This window comes from Andrena cerasifolii, chromosome 2 (assembly GCF_050908995.1).
Source record: "Andrena cerasifolii isolate SP2316 chromosome 2, iyAndCera1_principal, whole genome shotgun sequence".
NCBI lineage: Eukaryota > Metazoa > Arthropoda > Insecta > Hymenoptera > Andrenidae > Andrena > Andrena cerasifolii.
In genome coordinates, this window is record NC_135119.1 from 3,078,483 (window position 1) to 3,099,809 (window position 21,327).

The following is a 21,327-nucleotide window of genomic DNA, read 5'->3' on the forward strand; positions in this document are numbered from 1 at the left end:
TACAGCAGTAGTACTCTTCTACCTATTTAGTAAGTAATTTTAAGGTAATTACATGCATGCTTCATTCCTCGAACTGTTCGATTATCCGAACAATTTGATTTTCCGAATCACCTCGGTCCCATTTACTACGAATAATAATTGACGCTCACCTGTATACTCTTCAGATAATACGACGTTGCAGTGACAAAAAGCATTCGGATAATAGAATATTCAGTCTAACGCGTACACGGATAATGGAGTTTCTACTGTAATAATTCCCTTAAGTTCATCATTTCACTTACAAACTTTTCCTTTACAACGACACACGCAACATCCACTTATCTTTGATCTCTCTGTTGGCGTGAAAACAGGTAGATTTCATATAAACTAAACGTAAGTGATCTTGAAGCAGGCTTGTCATCTTGATTTACAACGTTTACATTGCCAACTGTTTGAAAGCATCACACACCTTCTGTGATATATTTATTTGCAGCTTAAAGTGACTAAAATGTCTTATCGCATAAAGTACGTACAAACACGTTTATCTTGTAAATCAAGTTTTCCGGGAAAGCCCTTGTCGTGTACCTACTCCTCCGCATTATACTACAGAAAATTTGCATTTATAACTCGTATGTGCATCATTCACCAGAATGACTCATTATAGCAGTGAGAGAACAGCGAATGTTTATTCTGCATTTACTGTCTGGGGAGTACCTGTCTCTGCAGATCTATTGCCTAAAATCTTAGTAACTAATATTTATTTTGCATCATATCTAAATATAGCCTAATTTAAGTACTTCTGGGTCTAGCTATTTTTCAAGAGCACGAGCAGGGTATATTGAATGGACGAATTTAAAGTGGAAGACAAAGTATGCCAGTGTATCATCGATCAATGTCAATGGCAATGTGTCAGCGAATCAATTACAATTCAGCGAATGTACATTACCTAAGTCTTTACGGCGTTTTGGGGTTGACTGACGGTGACAGAATAGAGGAAGATTGAAAATGTTGTATCTAGGTATGCAATAGTGTGTATACTTCGACGTGTGATTCACTGGAGGATAACGAAGCCCCAGGATAATTTGCAAAATAGTTTTATGAAATATTTGATTTAGTTTTGGAAAATAAATAAATAAGGACGTAGGGGCTCCACGAGAAGGAGAACAATATTCTGCTCTAAACTGAAGTGTCCTCTAATACATATTACAGTTCACTTTCATACAAAGTTTTCGAAATTCCCAAAAATTTATTTGCAATAAACTGTGTTTATGATTCAAGCTGCTTTATATTACTTACAAGGAGAGTATTTTAGATGTCCGCCTCGGATCGTTTTGATTTTTGGATATGTTATAGAGGACCGAAAAATAAGAAATACGTGTTTTTTTATTTTTCCCCGTTTTCATATTTGGGGGGTGAAAGCTGCGTTCAAAGTTAGGGTTGAAAAATCATTTTTGTGGAATATCTCGAGAACTATTAGAGATAGGGGATATTAGTTCCTGAGTTCTGAGGAAACAGGAAAGCATACGTTTTCCTTTATATATGTACAGAAGAAGAAGAAGAGATGAAAACTTTGAAATCAATTTTCTTGAAATGGCATTTTGGCGTATGTGCCCTTTTTCCATCAAATGCCTCAATTGCCGTTTCGCGTAGGCAAGTTCGAATGAAAATAATTTTTGCTTTTTAACTATTTTGTCAATCTTATTTTTTTGAGTTCTTGTTATATTTCTCGACGCAAGCCAACTTTGGCAATTGTCATTGTATCCCCATCGTAAAGCACTTTCATATCGACGTGCGTTACGAAAAGTAGCACGTTTCATTTTTCATACGAAAAGTAGCACGTTTCATTTTTCATACGAAAAATAGCACGTTTCAGTTTGCCACGTAAAGAAGCACATTTCATCGTTTCTGACGAATATTAGCACGTTTAGTCTTCCACCGCGAAAACTAACATATTTGACTGCTTAGCCACGAAGAATAGCACATTTCGTACTTTGCGGCGAAAACTAGCACATTATCCTGTTTCGCCACGAAGAATAGCACGTTTTGGATTATACTGCAGAAACTATCACGTTCTGGCGTGTGGTTAGTTTAAATTATTGAAGTGAATTTTGCATGGAAGAATTCAACTGTTGAAAATATTATTTAATAAATAATAACTCCATCTAATCTTCAAAAGGAAGCACGTATGGCAATTTTAATCTACACAATTTAAATATATACGGTATTTTATTGTTTAATAAATTACCGACCTAGTGCTAAATAAAACTCGCGTCGGAAGGTAGGGTAGACCGGTGACGATAGTAACAGGGGGGGGGGGGGATTATAACACGTTAAATATCTGAAAACATATGATAGATATTAACACAAATTTTGGATATATGATAAAAAATGAAATTTCGAATATACACATCTGTGGCGTACGAGAACGCACGAGCGCCCGATGGCGTGATTCGTTTGGAAGGTTCCGGAAGGATTTGCCCTTCCGTTGGACGGACGGGGACGTCGTGAGGCGGTTGGCGACACGAGGCATTCTACGCTGACTGGGCGACCGAACGCCACGTGCTAGTAGACATTGTCGTGTCGTAACCAAAACGCAATTTCGTTGTGATATTCGTGAATAAACGTTCCGTTAAGTTCACTGTTAAACACCTGTTTCTAGGTCATTTACTTTCCCACATTCCAATCACTTCACATCCATATTCTAGCAGTGTAGATACAAAATAGACATGCATAGTGAATAAAATAACTTTTCGATACCCTAAAGTAACTTTTCCTTACTGACTTAAAATTGCAACATAAATACTCCCTTTGCAAGTACGTGTTTTCTCTATTTTTTTAATATTTAATCTGGCCATTTTTAAAGTGATACTGATCGTTACTCGTCACTTTTAAGTGTCTCGTTAATAAAAAATTATAATTTAAGTTCAAAAACCTGGTCGGGGGCGATTGTAACATTGGCAGTCCGGGTTGGTTGTACCGGGACAGAACCGAATAGTGACAAAGAAGATTAATAATATTGTCTTGTTTGCATGGAATCCTATAACAAGGGCTTGAAACATTTATTATAAAGATTTCGGTTCTTGAAAGAGTTATGAAGAACCTTTATTCGGAATAACCGTTATAAAGAATCTAAATATAAGACTATATAGGTATAATTTACGGTTCCTATATAGCTCTATAACTTTTATTTTTTAGGTTTTATAACTTTTATTTTTTAGGTTCTATAACTTTTATTTTTTAGGTTCTACAGGGTGTCCCACTAAGGAGTGGACAGCGCGATATCTCTTAAAGTATTGTCGATAAAAATATAAAAAAAATAGGGAATTGCATGGTTCGAGGGGGCCCATTTATTAGCGCGAACGAATTTTGTTTTCGATTATTATTTTAAAAGATACGATGGTCAAGTTCGGTTTTTCAAATGGAACTATTTTTTTTGAAGACCTGAGTTGATAGTGCGTTCCAAGACAAATTCAATAAGCTTTAATGTATACACTTTATTTCCACTGGTTTTTAAGATATTGCGCTTGCAAATTTACTGATTTTCACTGCAAGAAACCCCTCTGGAATGGCAAAAACCACGGGTGGCACTGCCTGTTGAAATGGATACTTACCTGCCAAAGGTCTACGCCAGAAATGGCAGGCCCAAAGGCTGGACAATTCTTTTCCGTCAGAAATGCTACTTAGGTAGATATCGTTACTTTTATTTCGCACTTGCTTCTACGCTCGGATGGCCGGTTCTTTTGGGAGGGATGCAAGTTGGATTGGTTAGGTTAGGAGGAGTGAAAGTTGCTAGACTAAATTTCAACCATAGGGAGCAGATTGTGTCAAAAGAAAAGAATTGTCCAGCCTTTGGGCCTGCCATTTCTGGCGTAGACCTTTGGCAGGTAAGTATCCATTTCAACAGGCAGTGCCACCCGTGGTTTTTGCCATTCCAGAGGGGTTTCTTGCAGTGAAAATCAGTAAATTTGCAAGCGCAATATCTTAAAAACCAGTGGAAATAAAGTGTATACATTAAAGCTTATTGAATTTGTCTTGGAACGCACTATCAACTCAGGTCTTCAAAAAAAATAGTTCCATTTGAAAAACCGAACTTGACCATCGTATCTTTTAAAATAATAATCGAAAACAAAATTCGTTCGCGCTAATAAATGGGCCCCCTCGAACCATGCAATTCCCTATTTTTTTTATATTTTTATCGACAATACTTTAAGAGATATCGCGCTGTCCACTCCTTAGTGGGACACCCTGTATAACTTTTATTTTTTAGGTTCTATAACTTTTATTTTTTAGGTTCTATAACTTTTATTTTTTAGGTTCTATATAAGTTACAAAGCGGTTATAGAACTGATTCTTGCAACGATTGTACAGAGTTTTACAGTAAATGAAATCACAACATATTACAACTATAGATTACTCTGTGTAACCAAATTGTTTAAAAATTATTATAAATAAGTAAGCAAATATATATTATGTACACATTTGTACATATGTATACAAGTGATCCTTGCATACCGAGTGTATACATATACTTATGTACAAATGTGTACATAATATATATTTGCTTACTTATTTATAATAATTTTTAAACAATTTGGTTACACACAGTAATCTATAGTTGTAATATGTTGTGATTTCATTTACTGTAAAATTCTGTACAATCGTTACAAGAATCGGTTCTATAACCGCTTTGTAACTTATATAGAACCTAAAAAATAAAAGTTATAGAGCTATATAGGAACCGTAACTTATACTTATATAGTCTGATATTTAGGTTCTTTATAACGGTTATTCCGAATAAAGGTTCTTCATAACTCTTTCAGTCAGAACCTTTTATAACAGTTTGAAACAGTTATTTTCGAAACCTATTCAAGCCCTGCCTATAGCACAGCACAAGCAAACCAAATAAAAAATGGGTGCGATGTACTGAATGTAAGGATTGATCACATGAAGAATGCACCAGCCAAAACGTTTTCTATTTCTGCCACAATGGCGACGCCGCGTAATTTCTTATAAATTTTACTTTTTTCATTTATTATTATAATTAAAATCAATAAATATTTTAATTTTGTAAAGTTAAATTTGTGCTACTATCGTCTCCATACAGTGTTACAACCGACCCGTGGTCAGTATTGGAAATGGGTTGCTGAATAAACCTCAAAATACTTATTCTTTTGAAACTCTCGTTTATTAAACTAAGCTTGGAAGGACGTCGCACTGCACTGAAGGCAAGACTCGAAGTAAAGAGAAAACGCAAAGGCAATATGAAAATTCCGTGAGATAAAGGAACAGGCCTGCGTTCTGTCTTTTACCCTTTCAGTCAGGTATAGACAAACACTCACAGACCCATGGGTCCACTGACAGTTAGTTTATAGTGCCTATACGAGCTATAGTGACTTAAGTGTGAAGTCACTCAGCGGGGTCTTAACCCACACCCTGCTGGGCACGGGCCGCCAAATGTGCCCCCCTACTACCTCTTGCAGGACTGTGTTTTTGGGAAGATCAGGACAAACCCGGGGCCCTAAAGGATAAAACCTAAAAAATTACTTCAAGGCATGCAGTGATTTTAATTTCAAATAAGTTGTTAATATAAAATAATTTATATTACTACTGTTCCAATGAAGTTCATATACCTTACTAAAATGGATTTGTATTTAATATGTGTTGACAATGAGACAACCTTTAATAGCCAGGACAAATTATATTATACACATTGGCAATAGTTATACCAAACTGGTCACGAAATTGCAGTTCCATCGGCGAAGACATCAACAAGCTAACGCCTACGGGAGGGCAGATTACTTGAGACGAAGATTAACAACTTGTAGCCTCCAGTTGGCTGTTCCCATGGGGTGTGTTTTAAGTAGCGTTCTATGTCTGCTAGGTAACGTATAGAATCCCAACTAAGGAAATTATTTCGACACAAAGTGATAACAAAAACATTAATGTCTATACAGGCTTACAACACTCGGGGAACATTTCGAAAATTTAAACGCCCCCATACTGGTGCATACGTGAAACAATAGAATAGAAGTTATTCTCATTTCTTTTCAATTTTAAAGTGCTTAAATCAGTGTATCCCAACCTTTTTGAGGCGCGATCCCCTTTTATAATATTCAAATAACCAGCGCCCCCCCCCCCACACACAATTACTTAAGGTAAGGTAAATTGAATACGGTAAATAAAGAAAACACATTAAAAATATGTATTTCAGAATATGTTTCTAACTTAATAATATTTAATTATCTTAATACATATATTAAATATACTTAACTATAATAAAAATATATGTAATTATCTTATTTAGTGTAATAAATAAATCCTAAGAATCGTCAACTAAAAATAACCGCAGCTAGCCTGAGAAAACACTTCGTGACCTGCAGGTTGGGAACCACTGTCTTAAATAGACAGTTGGAAGGATAAGCAACGTTACCTAATTGAAGATGACTAAATTAAGTATAAACTAAATTTAAATTTCGTGTGAGTATAGGTATAAACGTATGTATATTTTCCGTAGCAAATGTCGTTCGACATAGGTTTTATGTTACAAGAAACTTAAAAAAGAGCACAGCAAATGATATGTAGGTATAGTATCTACTTATGGAAATTTTTATGTAATTTTGTTTAAAAATAGTGCCTAAGACGAACTTCTTTATAAATCACGCGCAACGGGAAAGGATGTAGGATATAATCACGGCTAGAAACAAGTTTTCGTTTAATTTAGATCGAACAAACAGTCAATCTAGGTTTTGACTAAATGGATCTTATTGTACAGCACTACGTGTTTCATCGCATTTATAGTTAGGTATAAGTATTAATGGAAACGTCTTTAATTTCGTATAATTTTTCTTTAACTATTGGTTCATTTGGTATGATTATTTATATTTAAATTTGCGGCAGCAATTAAACGCGTAAAACAAAAATACTGAGTTCCGAATTAGTAGGGTAAACGATACAGTTGTTGGATTCCGTAGCAGGAAATCGAGTACAACACGTTAATACTTCTAAGTCTCACAAGAGGGTTTATTGGTAGAACCATAACTGGCGTGTTCTAACAGAGGTTCCGCTCTTAGATGCTAGAATGAACTGCTCCCTGGATTTTGGGACTGGGTTATATATACAAGAGTTGTGGAAGAAGGGATAAGGGTGACGTGGAAAGAACTATGGAAAGCGCAAGGGTCAATGATGATGACTAATATGTTATTGCTATATGGAGGATTGCGAGGGTGACTAGCGCAATGCGCTGGCGTGTATTTAGGATGTTTATGGTGTATAACTAGCTGGCATCCAACACAGTGGTTGACCACCTAAGAGCTTCAGTTTAGGTAAACGCTATGTAATAAATAACTTGAATTTTATAAATGAAATTTTGTTACACCAGGCGGAAAGAAAAGTATCGAAGATGATTATAACAGCAAAGAAACTTTGAAGAAATCAGTAGCTTCGACGTTATGCTATTATAAAGAAACATAACTCAAAAGTATAGTTATTGACCGGTCGTGGCATAGTTGTTGACCGGTCTAGGTACAGTTGTTGACCACTTACCGAATATAAAAGAAAATGGCATATTTTTTACTGTAAAATCTTTTTTGTTAAATCCATCTGTCACCATATCAAAATCAAAAACATATTGTCTTGGGGCAGGGTGAGTTTCATGTGCACCCTTCGCGACGTACGCCGTGCACTTTGCTGCGGTCTCATTGGCTTCTCATTCGCTTTTTTTTATTCTTAGATTTCTCTCTCACCTGCTCTTTCTTTTCTTCTTCTTCTTCGTCTTTATCTCTTTGCCTCATTGTTCGGGAAATTGACATTGTAGCGCCATCTCCCGAGCGGAGTGCTCCAGCCGGCGAAGATTCACGACACGGCCTGCCTGGTCATGTGGAGCGTCGATCACCGCTCCCTTCCATCGATCGGCTATCGATGGAAGGGGAACTCCATCGCGATTCTCGGAAACCGAGGGCGGTTTCCGCGATCACTTGCTTGGGGAGTTCCCCCGCTTACAGTTTGCGCTTACAGTAGGGTAAAGGACCCAATTACTGACACCTAACCAATTACTGTCACCTTAAGCTATTTTACTTAAAATAACGAACAAATAAACGTTGTAAACTCATACACAAAAATAATTATGTAATTCAACTTATAATCTATACTATAGATTATATACTATAGTTTATTTATTCGTTATTTTAAGTAAAGTAGCTTAAGGTGACAGTAATTGGTTAGGTGTCAGTAATTGGGTCCTTTACCCTATTTCCTCGTTACGGGCTCGGTTTGGTGTACACGATACGGACTTTTGGCTATCCTCACCACTTCTGTCTCACTCTTGTCCGGCGAAGGCGAGAGCGAGATGGAACCAGGGGGGCCAAGCTTCCCTCTTACGAAAGTTGAAGCAGAGTTTGTAGCGCCTCCTACCAATGAGGTGCGTACTAAACTGTGAATGTGTGAATTGGTGTGAACCGGGACGTATGTGTATGTGTATACGTGTAATGCACCGTTTACTTTAAAACCTGTCCACGGATCGTCGCGCCAGCGACACGTATGCAGCAGATAGAAGGATAAACATTGAAATTGAATATTTCTTCTTTTCTTAGGAGAAGAAAATATATTCAATTTCTTTGTATATCCTTCTATCTGCTGCATACGCGTCACTGACGCGACAATCCATGGTCAGACGGCCTTAGAAAGGGTAAACCAGGGAAAGTGAGGACACTTCCTCGTGTCTGCGCCAAACATTTCTAAATGACGACGGTCGTCATGGTAACATTTCACCAACGTCGAAAGGTTGTGTGTCGTGCTCACTGATACACGTAGGTATGTGTGTGTGATGTACCTAGCGCCTCCTACCAATGCGGTGCTAACTAAACGGGAAAACTTCAGCCAAACAAAGACGGCTTGGTCCCCCTGGATGGAACGAAAGCGAGTGAGGACGGTACGAGACCGACGACGCGTTGATGTTTTGTCTCGCTCCGTCTTTCGGACGCCTGACACTCTGTCCTTTGCGTGCGCGACGGGCGTGCGCGATGGTCGTAAGCGCTTACCGTGAGCGGGGCCTGCGTCAAGATTTTGCGAAGCGGTTTTCGTGCTCACGGTAAGCGCTTGCGACCATCGCGCACGCTAGCGGCGCACGTAGTGTTCCATCTCGCTCCCCCTTTCGGCCAGAAAGAAGCGAGAAACGAACACTCGGAACTAGGGCTCTGTTCACGATACAGGCTCAACGCCGGTCCCGACCTGCGAGCCGCTAACGAGGAAATACTGTATTTTGTCGCTCGCTTATCTAGCTGTTCGGTAGTACTTGTGCGCTAAATTATCGTCCACGCCACCGCTTAAGCTCTTTAGAACGATTAACTTCTGTAAAACACTTGAATATGGACTAAAGCTTAGCTACTAGATCGCTTAAATCACTGTGCCCGCTTAATTAGAATATAATTTTTGCAATATTTTTTTCAATTTCTCGAGAATTCTCAAGAAATATGATCTCATTTCTGATTTCTCGGGAAACAAAAAATATGGAGAAATCAGGAACACTACCCCGGACCAATGAAAAATCAGAAGTCATCGGAGGTGCATACCCGAAACCATATAAAAGCGGGGCTCATTGCTCCGTGCCTCCAAAGATCTAAATCAATTTTCATCGCGGTCTTTCGGCACGAAAATTAAGAGTGGTCAATAACTGTATTACTGTGCATTCGTCGAACCAGTTATTGAGCACCCCCCAAAACACAGCATAATCACGTTCGACACGACTGGACGTATGACGAATGTTAACAATGGGCTCTTGTCACCTATTGTGATCAATGGCATTCACGGCAAACAAAATTGAACAATGATTATACAGTCATTAAACAAGTCGCCGCTCTAAAGATGCCCGCTAAGCCGTTACCTTCTTTGAGAGCTGAAATTACACGGTTTCCTTTCCGACGATCTCACGGCGGAATGCTTGTACTGAAATCATCGATTGTGGGTTGCAACGAAAGGTAGAACTGTCTTTTCTCATCAAAGTGCATCATTGATGCGGAAGCGCGCATGTTCATTAGACTATGGCGGCAGAATTTTGAAGAGGTCAACTACTGTACCCTGGTCAATAACTGGATCGTTTACCCTACATATGCATAAGGAAATATACAACGAAAGGAAAAACCACGGTTAAATGAAATGAAAAAGTAAAAGAATAACAAAGACTGAAGTGCATCTCCCGCGTAATAAAGTACAAGAGACAAGAGAAATCATTCTCCCGTTTTCTGTCACATTTACTCCTTTCAGAACATTAATGAGAACATTAATTTTAGCTGAAAACTAGTTAGTAGAAGAAGCATGATGTAATGCTGTAACTTATGCACCCAGCTGAAACTGAAAAAAGGTAGTTTAGCTTTCACACAGGCGTGCGATATACAGAAAAATTTTCTAATTAGAAGAGATGATTTCGGCGCACTGCTTCAGTCTATTAAATAATTAAATAAAAACTATTTTGGAATTTTTAGATTTTTTATCAAATTCCAACGTTTCGGTCAGTGATTATGACCGTTCAACCGACTCGTGCGTCGCACGTTCCCAGCAATGAACGTGATGATTTTTTAAAAGAAAAATTTTCTTGTATAAAAACATACGCAGTATTTTTCCTTTTATCTAACTTTCCTTGAGAATGGTCATAATTACTGACCGAAACGTTGGAATTTCATAAAAATTCTCAAAATTGCAAAATAGATTTTATTTAACTATTTAATAGACCGAACCAGTGCGCCGAAATCATCTCTTCTAATTAGAACAATTTTTACGGTCGAAATTCAAATTATATTATTACAGAAAACTTTTGTTTTCACTGACCATAAACATTTTTTAATAATAAATTTAAAAATCTGCGTTTAGCTTTTAAAGGTCTTCACTTCATTTCTTTAAATTATATTTAAAGAAAATCTTTCTTAAAAAGATATCTGATGACCTGTTTTGAAATGTTTACTTTACAAGTCTGCAGTCAGGTGGAAGATTACCCGTTTGAACACTGACAGGAAGTTATTCAAGCATGAAAATGCTGTGCTTCGAAAAGAAGGGAATATCGAGTATGCGTTTGCTTATCGTTTTTCATTGATTTTCTACATTCTACAATAATATATCTATCAGTTATTGCATTTATATTTCACTAAAAATGGACCGAATCTCTCCATATTTGAACTCATTTTCATTGGGAAATCCTAAAAAAATCCATTAGTAATACTTTCATGAACATTTATCAAAATCATGAACATTTTATTTTTCTCTACTGGGTATTTTACCTGACTCAACGGTTTTACCGCTCTCGGCAGTGAACGGGCGGTCTACCCGGGACCGAAGGCCCTCGCTCGCACCGAGGAAGCAAAACTGTGGGGTGGGTAGGTCTTTCCCGATGATCCGGGGAAAAAAGCATGTCAATAATCCGGGGACCACTGTATTCTCTTCTGCGAAAGGGAATGAGATTCTGGCCTGTGTGCTTAAATAAATATTTATTTCGCTATGAAAGTAAAATACAGAAAGAAGCACTTTATGTGCGGCAACAATTCATCTGAAAGTAATAACACTGGACAAATCTTCGATAAACAACTTTCATATTCGATAAAAATCCTGCCATTGTTATTCGTCTCATACGCATTCAGAAAGAGGTATGCATTTTCCATTGCAGTCCTTTACAAGACCAAGCTTACAGAAACAGCCTTAGACGCATTGCTAAAAGACAAATTGTTTAACGATTAGATTTATAGATACACAAAAATAACATAAAATAATTCAGGATCACACGACGTCATATATCATAGGAAGTCGATTTTTGGAAAATGGTATTTAATGTTCTGGATATTACTTTCCATTGAATTGTAAGTCGAAGTATAATAGTGGCGATATCGAAGTGTTATATTGTAACGTACGAAAAGATGAGACTTTCGTGTAGCTGAAATTGATCGATTATTGATGTGAATTGATATGCAGTAGTGCAGCATAAACTGCACAGGGTCTATCCTTCAGGAAACGCAGGATTGACATCCCCAACGCGAGTTCTATAGTGCCTATCCGAGATATAGTGACTTAGGTGTGAAGTCCCTCAGCGGGGTCTTACCCGACACCCTGCTGGGTAGGGGAGACCGGGGCAAAGTGGGGCGGAGAAAATTTGAAGTCGAATACAATTTTTCCCTTCCAATAAAAATGTTCGGAAATAGATTTATAATATAATTAAAATATTACTATTGATAAATGACGAATAGCAATACTTAAAATAAACTTAGAGTATATTAAAATTCAACTTGAAATAAATGATGCAAGAGGTATCACTTTACCCTATACATGGGGTAAAATGAACCCCTATCCGGGGGAAAGTGAGCTGCAACAAAATAAGAACTTTAATTAAAGATATACACCAGAAGTGATTTAAGAAGGAACCCGTTTCGCGCATGTAGAATGAGCTGATTGGCTCCGAAAAAGCATTGGTGGGGGTACAGCAAATAGTGGCTTCTCCCGGCACCAATGAACGGCAACCTGCGCAGAACCGGTCTAAAACTCGTCGGTCGGCAGGTTCCATCTTAAATGACAGGGAGTATAGGTAAATATTAACCCCTTGCGCTGGAATGACGTGTGTAGCGCGGCAGCTTCTGGCTTTTTTGAACCGCGGTTGTTAGAAACTGTGGCAGATTTTTCATTTTTTTTTTAGGTTAGTTTCTGTTCCACCACGCCGCGTGGTTTTGTTCCACCGCCAGCTGACAGGTTAGGATATTGCGCACATCACTTGCGCATCGGTTCTTAGCAGCCATTTGCAGCTCAGTTTACTCCGGCCACTTTACCCCGAATATGAACTCAGTGGAAAATTAATTATTTAATAATGGTTTCTCAAACGCGCGTACATGTATGTTTATAAGCTTGTTATAAACACGCAGAAAAAAATTGGAGTTAAAATAACACATTTAAGACTCATTTATCCAAAAAGCTAAATTGAAAAGAAAACCAATTGGAAGTCTCTAAAACTTCATTTTTAATTTTTTAAATAAATTTCCCTTTTTCGATATCTGATTGTGCATGATTATCATTGTGGTATATAATAAAACAGAAATTGAAGATACCGTTTATTATTATTGAAAGACATCAATTAAGCTTTGCTATTCGCTATTAAAAATTTTAAGAATGATAAACCGTATCTTCAATTTCTGTTTTATTTTCTGTTAAGGCCCCGGTTTTGTCCTGGTCTTCTCTAAATACAGTCCTGCAAGAGGTAGTAGGGGGGCACGTTTAGCGGCCAGTACCCAGCAGGGTGTCGGGTAAGACCCCGCTGAGGGACTTCACACCTAAGTCACTATACAGGGTCAGCGTTTTATCCTGCAACCCGCACTCACGCGAACTTGTAAAATGGCAACAGCGCCTCACGTACGCATTCCACTACAACCGTGTACCGGCCCAGCGGAGGGCTGTCAGCTGCCTGGACAGCAGTGATGCCTCCGAAAATTTTAAGATGGTCTCTTTCAAATTAACGTGGCAAACAGCTATTGGGAATTTCCGGCCCCAGGTAATCGAGCCGCGCGCTCCGCTTTTATGATCGGTTTACCACTCGCACCCCAGATTACTGTAATGAGGTTTCAAAATAATGTCGACTGATCTCGTAGCCGTCTCAATTTAAAAAATTTTAGCTACGACGGGGTTGACCGCGGCGCTATACCCTTGTACGAAAAGATTTTTCGCCACCTGAGTGTAAAAGCCACAATAATGGCGCATCATTCCAAAAAATGAATTTAACGGAAGCCGGTACAGGCGTGGCGTTGAGTAGCTAAGACATTCAGACACAAAAATTCTAGAAAAAAAGTTCAAACACCGCTACAATCACAGACACGTCCCATTAGTTACCCCTTACGTCTGATCTAGGTATGCACTGCATTAACGATAAAATCATAAAAAAGAAAACCGGAACAGTAAATTCTGAGATCTGCAGAACTAACACATAATTGAATAAAAATTTAATTTCTCAATTTCTGAAAGTAATGATACAGAAACAACCAGACTATTGTTTGCCAACACCACGAATTTTAAAAACAGCATTAAATACAGTATTAAATAAACAGTTTGCAAAAGCTTTTTACAACACTTATGGTTTAAAAATTGATAGAAAAAATATTAAGTAATTGTAAAATATTTTAAATTATTTATAGTTCAAAAGTTATACGAAAAAGGCCCCAAATTTTTCAACCCGGGCCGGGAAATTCTGAATAGCTCTTTGCGACGTTAATTTGAAAGAGACCATCCCAAAATTCCCAAAGCTCGGGCACCGCTGCTGTTGAGCGGTCGCTGGCAGCTCTCCGAACGCCGGGATGGTGCATGGTTGTAGTGGAATGCGTCCGTGAGGCGCTGTTGCCAATTTACCTGTTCGCGCGAGCGCGGGTTGCAAGATAAAACGTTGACCCTGTATCTCGGATAGGCACTATACCTCACTCACACTTGGTGAGTCTCGTTTACTGTTCTCGATGGTGGGTAGGCTCTAGCCCGCGATAAAAATCGTCACCATGTACCGAAAATAACGCGCCAATGGTTCCGAATGGTCGTGTAAATAATGAAATATATGTGCACTATTGTACTAACCGCAGTACAAATTTCAGGATTAGGATTTGCGCAAGTTGGTGGACAGGCATTACCGCAATCCTCATAAACCTCATTTTCTGGACATGCAGTCGCTGTTTCTAAAATTCATATCAGTAATTCGTATTATTTCTTATAATATTTTGCATGCAGTTTTCGTGGTGAAATAAGTAATAGGATACATCTTTGTGCTCGAATTAATTTTTGGCTTTGGAGTTACAAATTCTGGCATTTTCCGTTGCTTCATTCCAGTATGGTATCACCAATCATAGTAAAAGCATTGTTTCAGATAAATGTTACAAACGCTAAGGGTTGCATCTATATTATGGTGGAACGTAAAAATCAAAATTGTGTGAGTGTTTTCTAATAGTGAAAAGAATCTTCTGCCCAAGAAAAATTGAGATGCCGCAAGAACCTTTAAGTATTAGGTAAATTTTTGTGCTAATTTTTTTTATAGTCTTAACACGTTAACTGTGCAGACCTCTACCCGCTAGCGTACCTACTCGTCTCTCATGCGTCCATAAAGCAACAGAACGCTTAGTTTAAGGTAGCTCCTAACCAACTATGTTAATCAAATTAGAGTTGAGTAATAAACGATAAATATAAAGTAGTGTGATACTATAGAAATCATAATAATAATTTTTAACATCATGTATATATATTTAAAAAAAATTCAATGTTAATATAAATAATTGTATTACGAAAATAGAATATTAAATTGGTTAGCGTAGTGAATTGGAGCAGGAGATCTAACAACGTCGCATTCATTGGGAGCGTTTTTTATAACCAAAATGTCAGAAAGGTTTCGTTACAGGGGTAAATTGATTAAAAATAATAATATTGGAAAAGAAAATTCGACAAACTTGAGAAAATTGTTTAACAACAATAAATAAATTTAAGTCACAATTATGTTAATTAATATTTTATCGACAAATTTCGGATAACTAATATGACTTACAATATAATTATCCTTCATATGAATTTGAATCATCGTTCGCTATTTAAATGTCTAAACATATCGAATGTGCGACGTTGCCACGTTGACAGCTCTAGGTAGTTTCTGAAAAATTTGCAGGTAAACCTATTTTTTTATGGGCATTTACGAAGAAACGATGTGGTCAGGTTTGCAGAAATTAATAAATTCATTTCCTGACATTTCGATGTACTTTTCTGCCAATTTTGGTACATTTCTTGAATATAGTTTTCCTGTTTCAGAAGAAAAACTGAAACTATAATCCTCTTTTTTTCGACTCTGCCATATGCCACTGTGGTAAAATGCATCAACTTTAATTAACAATTTCTCGATAACTATGTGGTAAATCGATATTAAACTTTGTACAAGGGTTTCTTGTATTCCAGATTAGTTTTGAACGAAATTTGAAAGAATTCTTGAATTTAGTAGATTATCCAGGAACTACCTTAAAGTGTTTAAGCATTCGCGTTTTCATTTGTATACACAATATATGTATAATATTTATGTATATCGTCACTCCTTCATCGTAACAGCGTTCTTCAGTTATTAGGTAGCAGCCAAATAGGACACACGGCTAAGAAAACTAACGAGTAAATTTCTTTAAAAAAAAAGTGCTATTCTATGATAGAATAAAATTCAGAAGATCAATAATAAAAATAATAATTTTTAAGTGACTTGCGGCACCTTAAAACATTTATTGATGAAGTCCAGATTTTGACAGCTTAAATGCCATTATAAGAGGCAACTTTTGCGAACTATTAGAAGCCATGAATAATAAAAAAAAAATTGTTCCTATATTTCGTTCCACCCTGTATATGGCAGTACTGTATATGTACTCGGTCTCAAATATGAAGGAACCTGTTATCCGACGAGTTTAGACCTGTTCTGCGCAGGTTGACGCTCATTGGTGCCGGGAGAAGCCAGTATTGGCTCTACCCCCACCAACGCTTTTTCGGAGCCAATGAGCTGAGTCTGCATGCGCGAAACGGGTTCCTTCACATTTGAGAACAAGGATAGGCAGGAAAGTCACTAACGAAAATGCTGTTAATTTCATGCAGTGTGCAAAACTGTCGGTTGTGTCAAAATTTTTTAAATTTTTGTTGGAAAGGCTTTGTAACTGTCAGAGTGTGTATTGAAATAATGAGAATGTCGTTAAGAACATAAAAATTGCGCTATTAATTAAAGAAACGCTGCTCTTATTTTAGAAATGTTACAAAAAATATTGAAGTTCAAATTCGCGTAATATGTTCCAAAACAAATTGCTCTTTATTGACATTATCACTAATGTCTCAAACACTACTAATCAGAAATCAAACGAATTATATTGCGAAAAACACAATATCTAATAAAAATAATTTTTAGTTTATAGGTACTAAAATTTACAAGATTTTTCATCTTGTTACTTTCTTACGCCTGACTACAATGTATAAAGTGGAGTACGTATACGATAATAAATAAAAAAATGTAGTTAATGTAAATAGAATATGTTCCTTCCTTAAAAATATTTAACAGGTCTAAGACATAGGTAATTGTTTTCATATAAATATACTATGGCGGATGCCTCACTGCACACATATTTTCTATTAACCGCACAGCATTAGCAGATTTTTAAAGTGACTTTTAGGTAACAGCAAGTGATTGCAAATTTTTAAAGTGTGTATACGTTGCTGTAGAAGTTTGCTACCTGCGTTATATCACGCATATGATATAGGCCCATGTGAAAATAAAGGTTTGAAAAATAATTTGTGCAAGTACTTGTTAATAGTAATTGAATAATAAAATAAAATATAAGGAATTCATTGGACACAAAATAAACGTATGTACATACGTCCATAAAACAATATGGAAAATGATTTTCATGAACTTCATTACTTACCCACAGAGAAGAGTACCATGAAGGCAAATGCAGCAAAAAGAAAGCGGGACATATTGGCTGTGTGTGCTGTTCGTATGTACATTTCCAGTGCACTTGATGACACTGGAGGAATGGATCCGTTTTAAATACTATACGATTCCAGGCATTAATGTCAGGTCTTCTGTGTGTTCAGCATGCATAGACCGATATTTATGATCCTGTCTCGTTGAACCTAGATATAAAGAATGATTCCCCGGTACCAGATAAAGAAATTACCCAAAATAAGGAGCCAATGCCTATAGCACGCAGTGTCGTCATACCAATGTTTATCATGGTATTAACGGTATTTGAATCTGTTACTACCGTTGATTTAATTGTTATCTCGTTAAATAAATGCTATTAATCTATTCCACGCGGTACAGACTGCTTAAAATACATTTTCTTAGAAAATGTCGAGGTATAAACACTTTTCAGGCATAAGGGCTTTCACATATCATGTTTATATCAGTATATCAGTGTTGAAAGGTAGATACCGTAGCGTGTCATGTACCAATTTAAGATATTTATGCATAATGTGAAATGTACGATTAGCATGTTGGCTAACAAACGTCACATACCGCGCGACGCGACCCGACGCACAGTGGTTCCAATGTGCCTTTTTGTGGACAAAATTCCGCATCTCAGTGAATTCTTAACCGATTTTTATCTTTCTTTGCTCGTTTTGTCGGGGATCAAATTTGCTAAAATGTCACACAGTAGTTTTCCAAATTTTTCTCTAGGGATTAAAAAAATGACAATGTTTAGCACGGCAGCTTCTGGCTTTTTTGCACCGTGGTTGTCAAAAAGTGTGACAGATTGTTCTTTTTTTTGGGTTAGTTTCTGTTCCACCACGCCGCGTGGTTTTCTAGCCAGCTGACAGGTTAGGATATTGCGCACATCACTTGCGCATCGGTTCTTAGCAGCCATTTGCAGCTCAGTTTACCCCGGTCACTTTACCCCGAATATGAACTCAGTGAAAAATTAATTATTTAATAATGTTAGGATTAATGTTTTCACAAACGCGTGTACGCGTATGTTTATAAGCTTGTTTTAAACACGCAGAACAAATTTGGAGTTAAAGTAACACATTTATGACTCATTTATCCGAAAAGCTAGATAGGAAAGGAAACCAATCGGAAGTCTCTAAAAATTAATTTCTAATTTTTTAAATTTTATATTTTTCGATATCTGAATCAAGAATGATAATTTTTTTATAATTATCATTGTTATATTACATACATTTATTACGTCACCAAAATTTGTAAATATATTCTATTGTTAAAGAAAAAATTAAGGAAGCTCATTTTACCCCGAGGTTCACTTTGTCCCGGTCTCCCCTATCTACAACGTGTGTCCATTCAGTGTGTCTATTTAATACACTTTACCTGTTCCTCAGTAGAAATACACAGGGCCAGCTTTTATCCTGCAACCCGCGCTCGCGCGAACTTGTAAAATGGCAACAGCGCCTCACGGACGCATTCCACTACAACCATGCACCGGCCCGGAGAGCTGCCAGCGACCGCTGGACAGCAGCGATGCCCGAGCTCCGACAATTTTAGGATGGCCCCTTTCCAATTAACGTCGCAAAGAGCTATTGGGAATTTCCCGGCCCAGGTAATCGAGCCGCGCACATTATTACTGTAATGAGGTTTGAAAATAATGTCGACTGATCTCGTACCCGTCTCAATTTAAAAAATTTTAGCTACGTCAGGGTTGAGTAGGAAGGACTTTTCGCCACCTGCGTGTAAAAGCCACAATAATGGGGCATCGTTCCAAAAAATGAAAAAAGAAAACCAGAACAATAGATTCTGAGGTATGCAGAACTAATGCATAATAGAATAAAAATTTAATTTCTCAATTTCTGAAAGTAATGATACAGAAACAACTAGCCTATTGTTTATCAACACCACGAATTTTAAAAGCAGCATTAAATACAGTATTAAATAAACAGTTTGCAAAAACTTTTTACAACACTTATGGTTTAAAAATTGATAGAAAAAATATTAAGTAATTGTAAAATATTTTAAATTATTTATAGTTCAAAAGTTATACGAAAAAGGCCCCAATTTTCCAATCCGGGCCAGGAAATTCTGAATAGCTCTTTGCGACGTTAATTTGGAAGAGACCGTCCCAAAGTGCACGAAACTCGGGCATCACTGCTGTCCAGCGGTCGCTGGCAGCTCTCCGAACGCCGGGATGGTGCATGGTTGTAGTGGAATGCGTCCGTGAGGCGCTGTTGCCATTTTACCTGTTCACGCGAGCGCGGGTTGAAGGATAAAACGCTGACCCTGTACACTGTATTGAGTAAAACTACTAAAAATATAGAACTATCTGTTGTTTGTGATTTTTCAACTGATCGGCGGTTGCAAACACGTTAAAACACTTTACGGATCTTTTGTATTATCGGATAATATACCTGAAATGGTTACTAATGAATTTGGTTATTAATGAATTTTTATCATTATTTTGATGATTAGGAATGATCTTAAATATTTATTACAGCAGGTTTGACAGTCTTCAAGTCGGTTTCTAGGATGATTAACAACGGATGGTCGTCAACTCGAAAATTCAAAAAATGTTCAATGTGGGCGGAAATGTATTGTATGTGATGCTAATAACGTAATCATTTTTTGTTTCGGCAATGAAAAGGTCCTAGGGGTACAAATGACCCCTTCAAAGAAATTTTGAATTTTCATATTTTCGTGAATATTTGCGAAACTTGCGATGAGATTTTCGGCATGTACACAACTTACTTAAATCTACAATAAAGGCATTTTTAAATTTTCATTACAGGCTCAGATAAGACACTTGAAAAAACGACCTTCACTATTTCCTTCTCTATTCTAACCTATTGTTATTTTTGTCAAAACGACGAAACACGTCACCTAGTAAACTAATCCTTCCAGCTTCTAAAAAAAACTCAAGTCGTTTGGACCAATTTTAAAAAATTAATCTGTTTTAAAGGGTCTTCGAATACCTTTGTTCCCCATAGCATACAAGATCTGGCTAAATAATTTGTAAAAGCGGGAACCACGTAATTACTTACGAAAAAAATAGAATAAAATTTGGTCATTCTCGGCTTAATTTTCGCGAAAATCGAGTGTGAAAATCCGCTGGGTATCTAATGCGATATATGCGACATAGCATACAATGTGTAATGTAGGTTACAGTGGTGTCTCATTAAGAGCACGAGCCCTCCGTTTCGTTACCCATACAGCACACTCCGTTGCCCGAAGCTTGCAGAAAGGTTCCCTGGGGGTTGCGTGGAATGTTGCCTCGGTACGGACATAGGAACCTTCCTGGAACATTCCAGCAATGTTCCGGTGGAACATTGCACATGGAACCTTTCCGGACATTCTCTGGCAAAGCTCATGGAACGTTCCGGACATTCTCTGGCAATGCTCATGGAACGTTTCGGACATTCTCTGGCAGTGCTCATGGAACGTTCCGGACATTCTCTGGCAATGCTCATGGAACGTTTCGGACATTCTCTGGCAGTGCTCATGGAACGTTCCGGACATTCTCTGGCAATGCTCATGGAACGTTCCGGACATTCTCTGGCAATGCTCACGGAGCGTTCAGGGCATTCTCTGGCAATGCTTACGGAGGGTTCAGGGCATTCTGAACGCTCCGTAAGCATTGCCAGAGAATGTCCGGAACGTTCCGTGGAATGTTGCCTCGGTACGGACATAGGAACCTTCCTGCAACCTTCCTGCAATGGAGTGTGCTATATGGGTAAGAGAACATTTCTATTCCCACTACTTTTTCTGCAGTCTTAAGTTAGAACATGCAGGCGGGTGACTTTTACAGATATCAAATAAATTTTGTCAGGCTTTGTTAAATGAATTTATGTATAAATTTTTCCATGTTAAGTAGTTTCGTGTCTTCGTTGATATGAAGTTCTAGAACA

The 21,327-nt window shown here is 37.5% G+C and overlaps 1 long non-coding RNA gene and 1 pseudogene across 2 annotated transcripts in view; one reads left to right on the forward strand and one right to left on the reverse strand.

Moving 5' to 3' along the window:
* Positions 1-21,327, forward strand: part of LOC143378562 (uncharacterized) — a 397,603-nt gene that overhangs the window by 88,718 nt on the left and 287,558 nt on the right. The window lies entirely within an intron of this gene.
* On the reverse strand, positions 11,432-17,730 carry LOC143366385 (chymotrypsin inhibitor pseudogene; annotated as a pseudogene). The gene is made up of 3 exons (XR_013084727.1): positions 17,400-17,730; positions 14,554-14,651; positions 11,432-11,670 (listed from the first exon to the last, which is right to left on the reverse strand). The product of XR_013084727.1 is annotated as a chymotrypsin inhibitor pseudogene (transcript).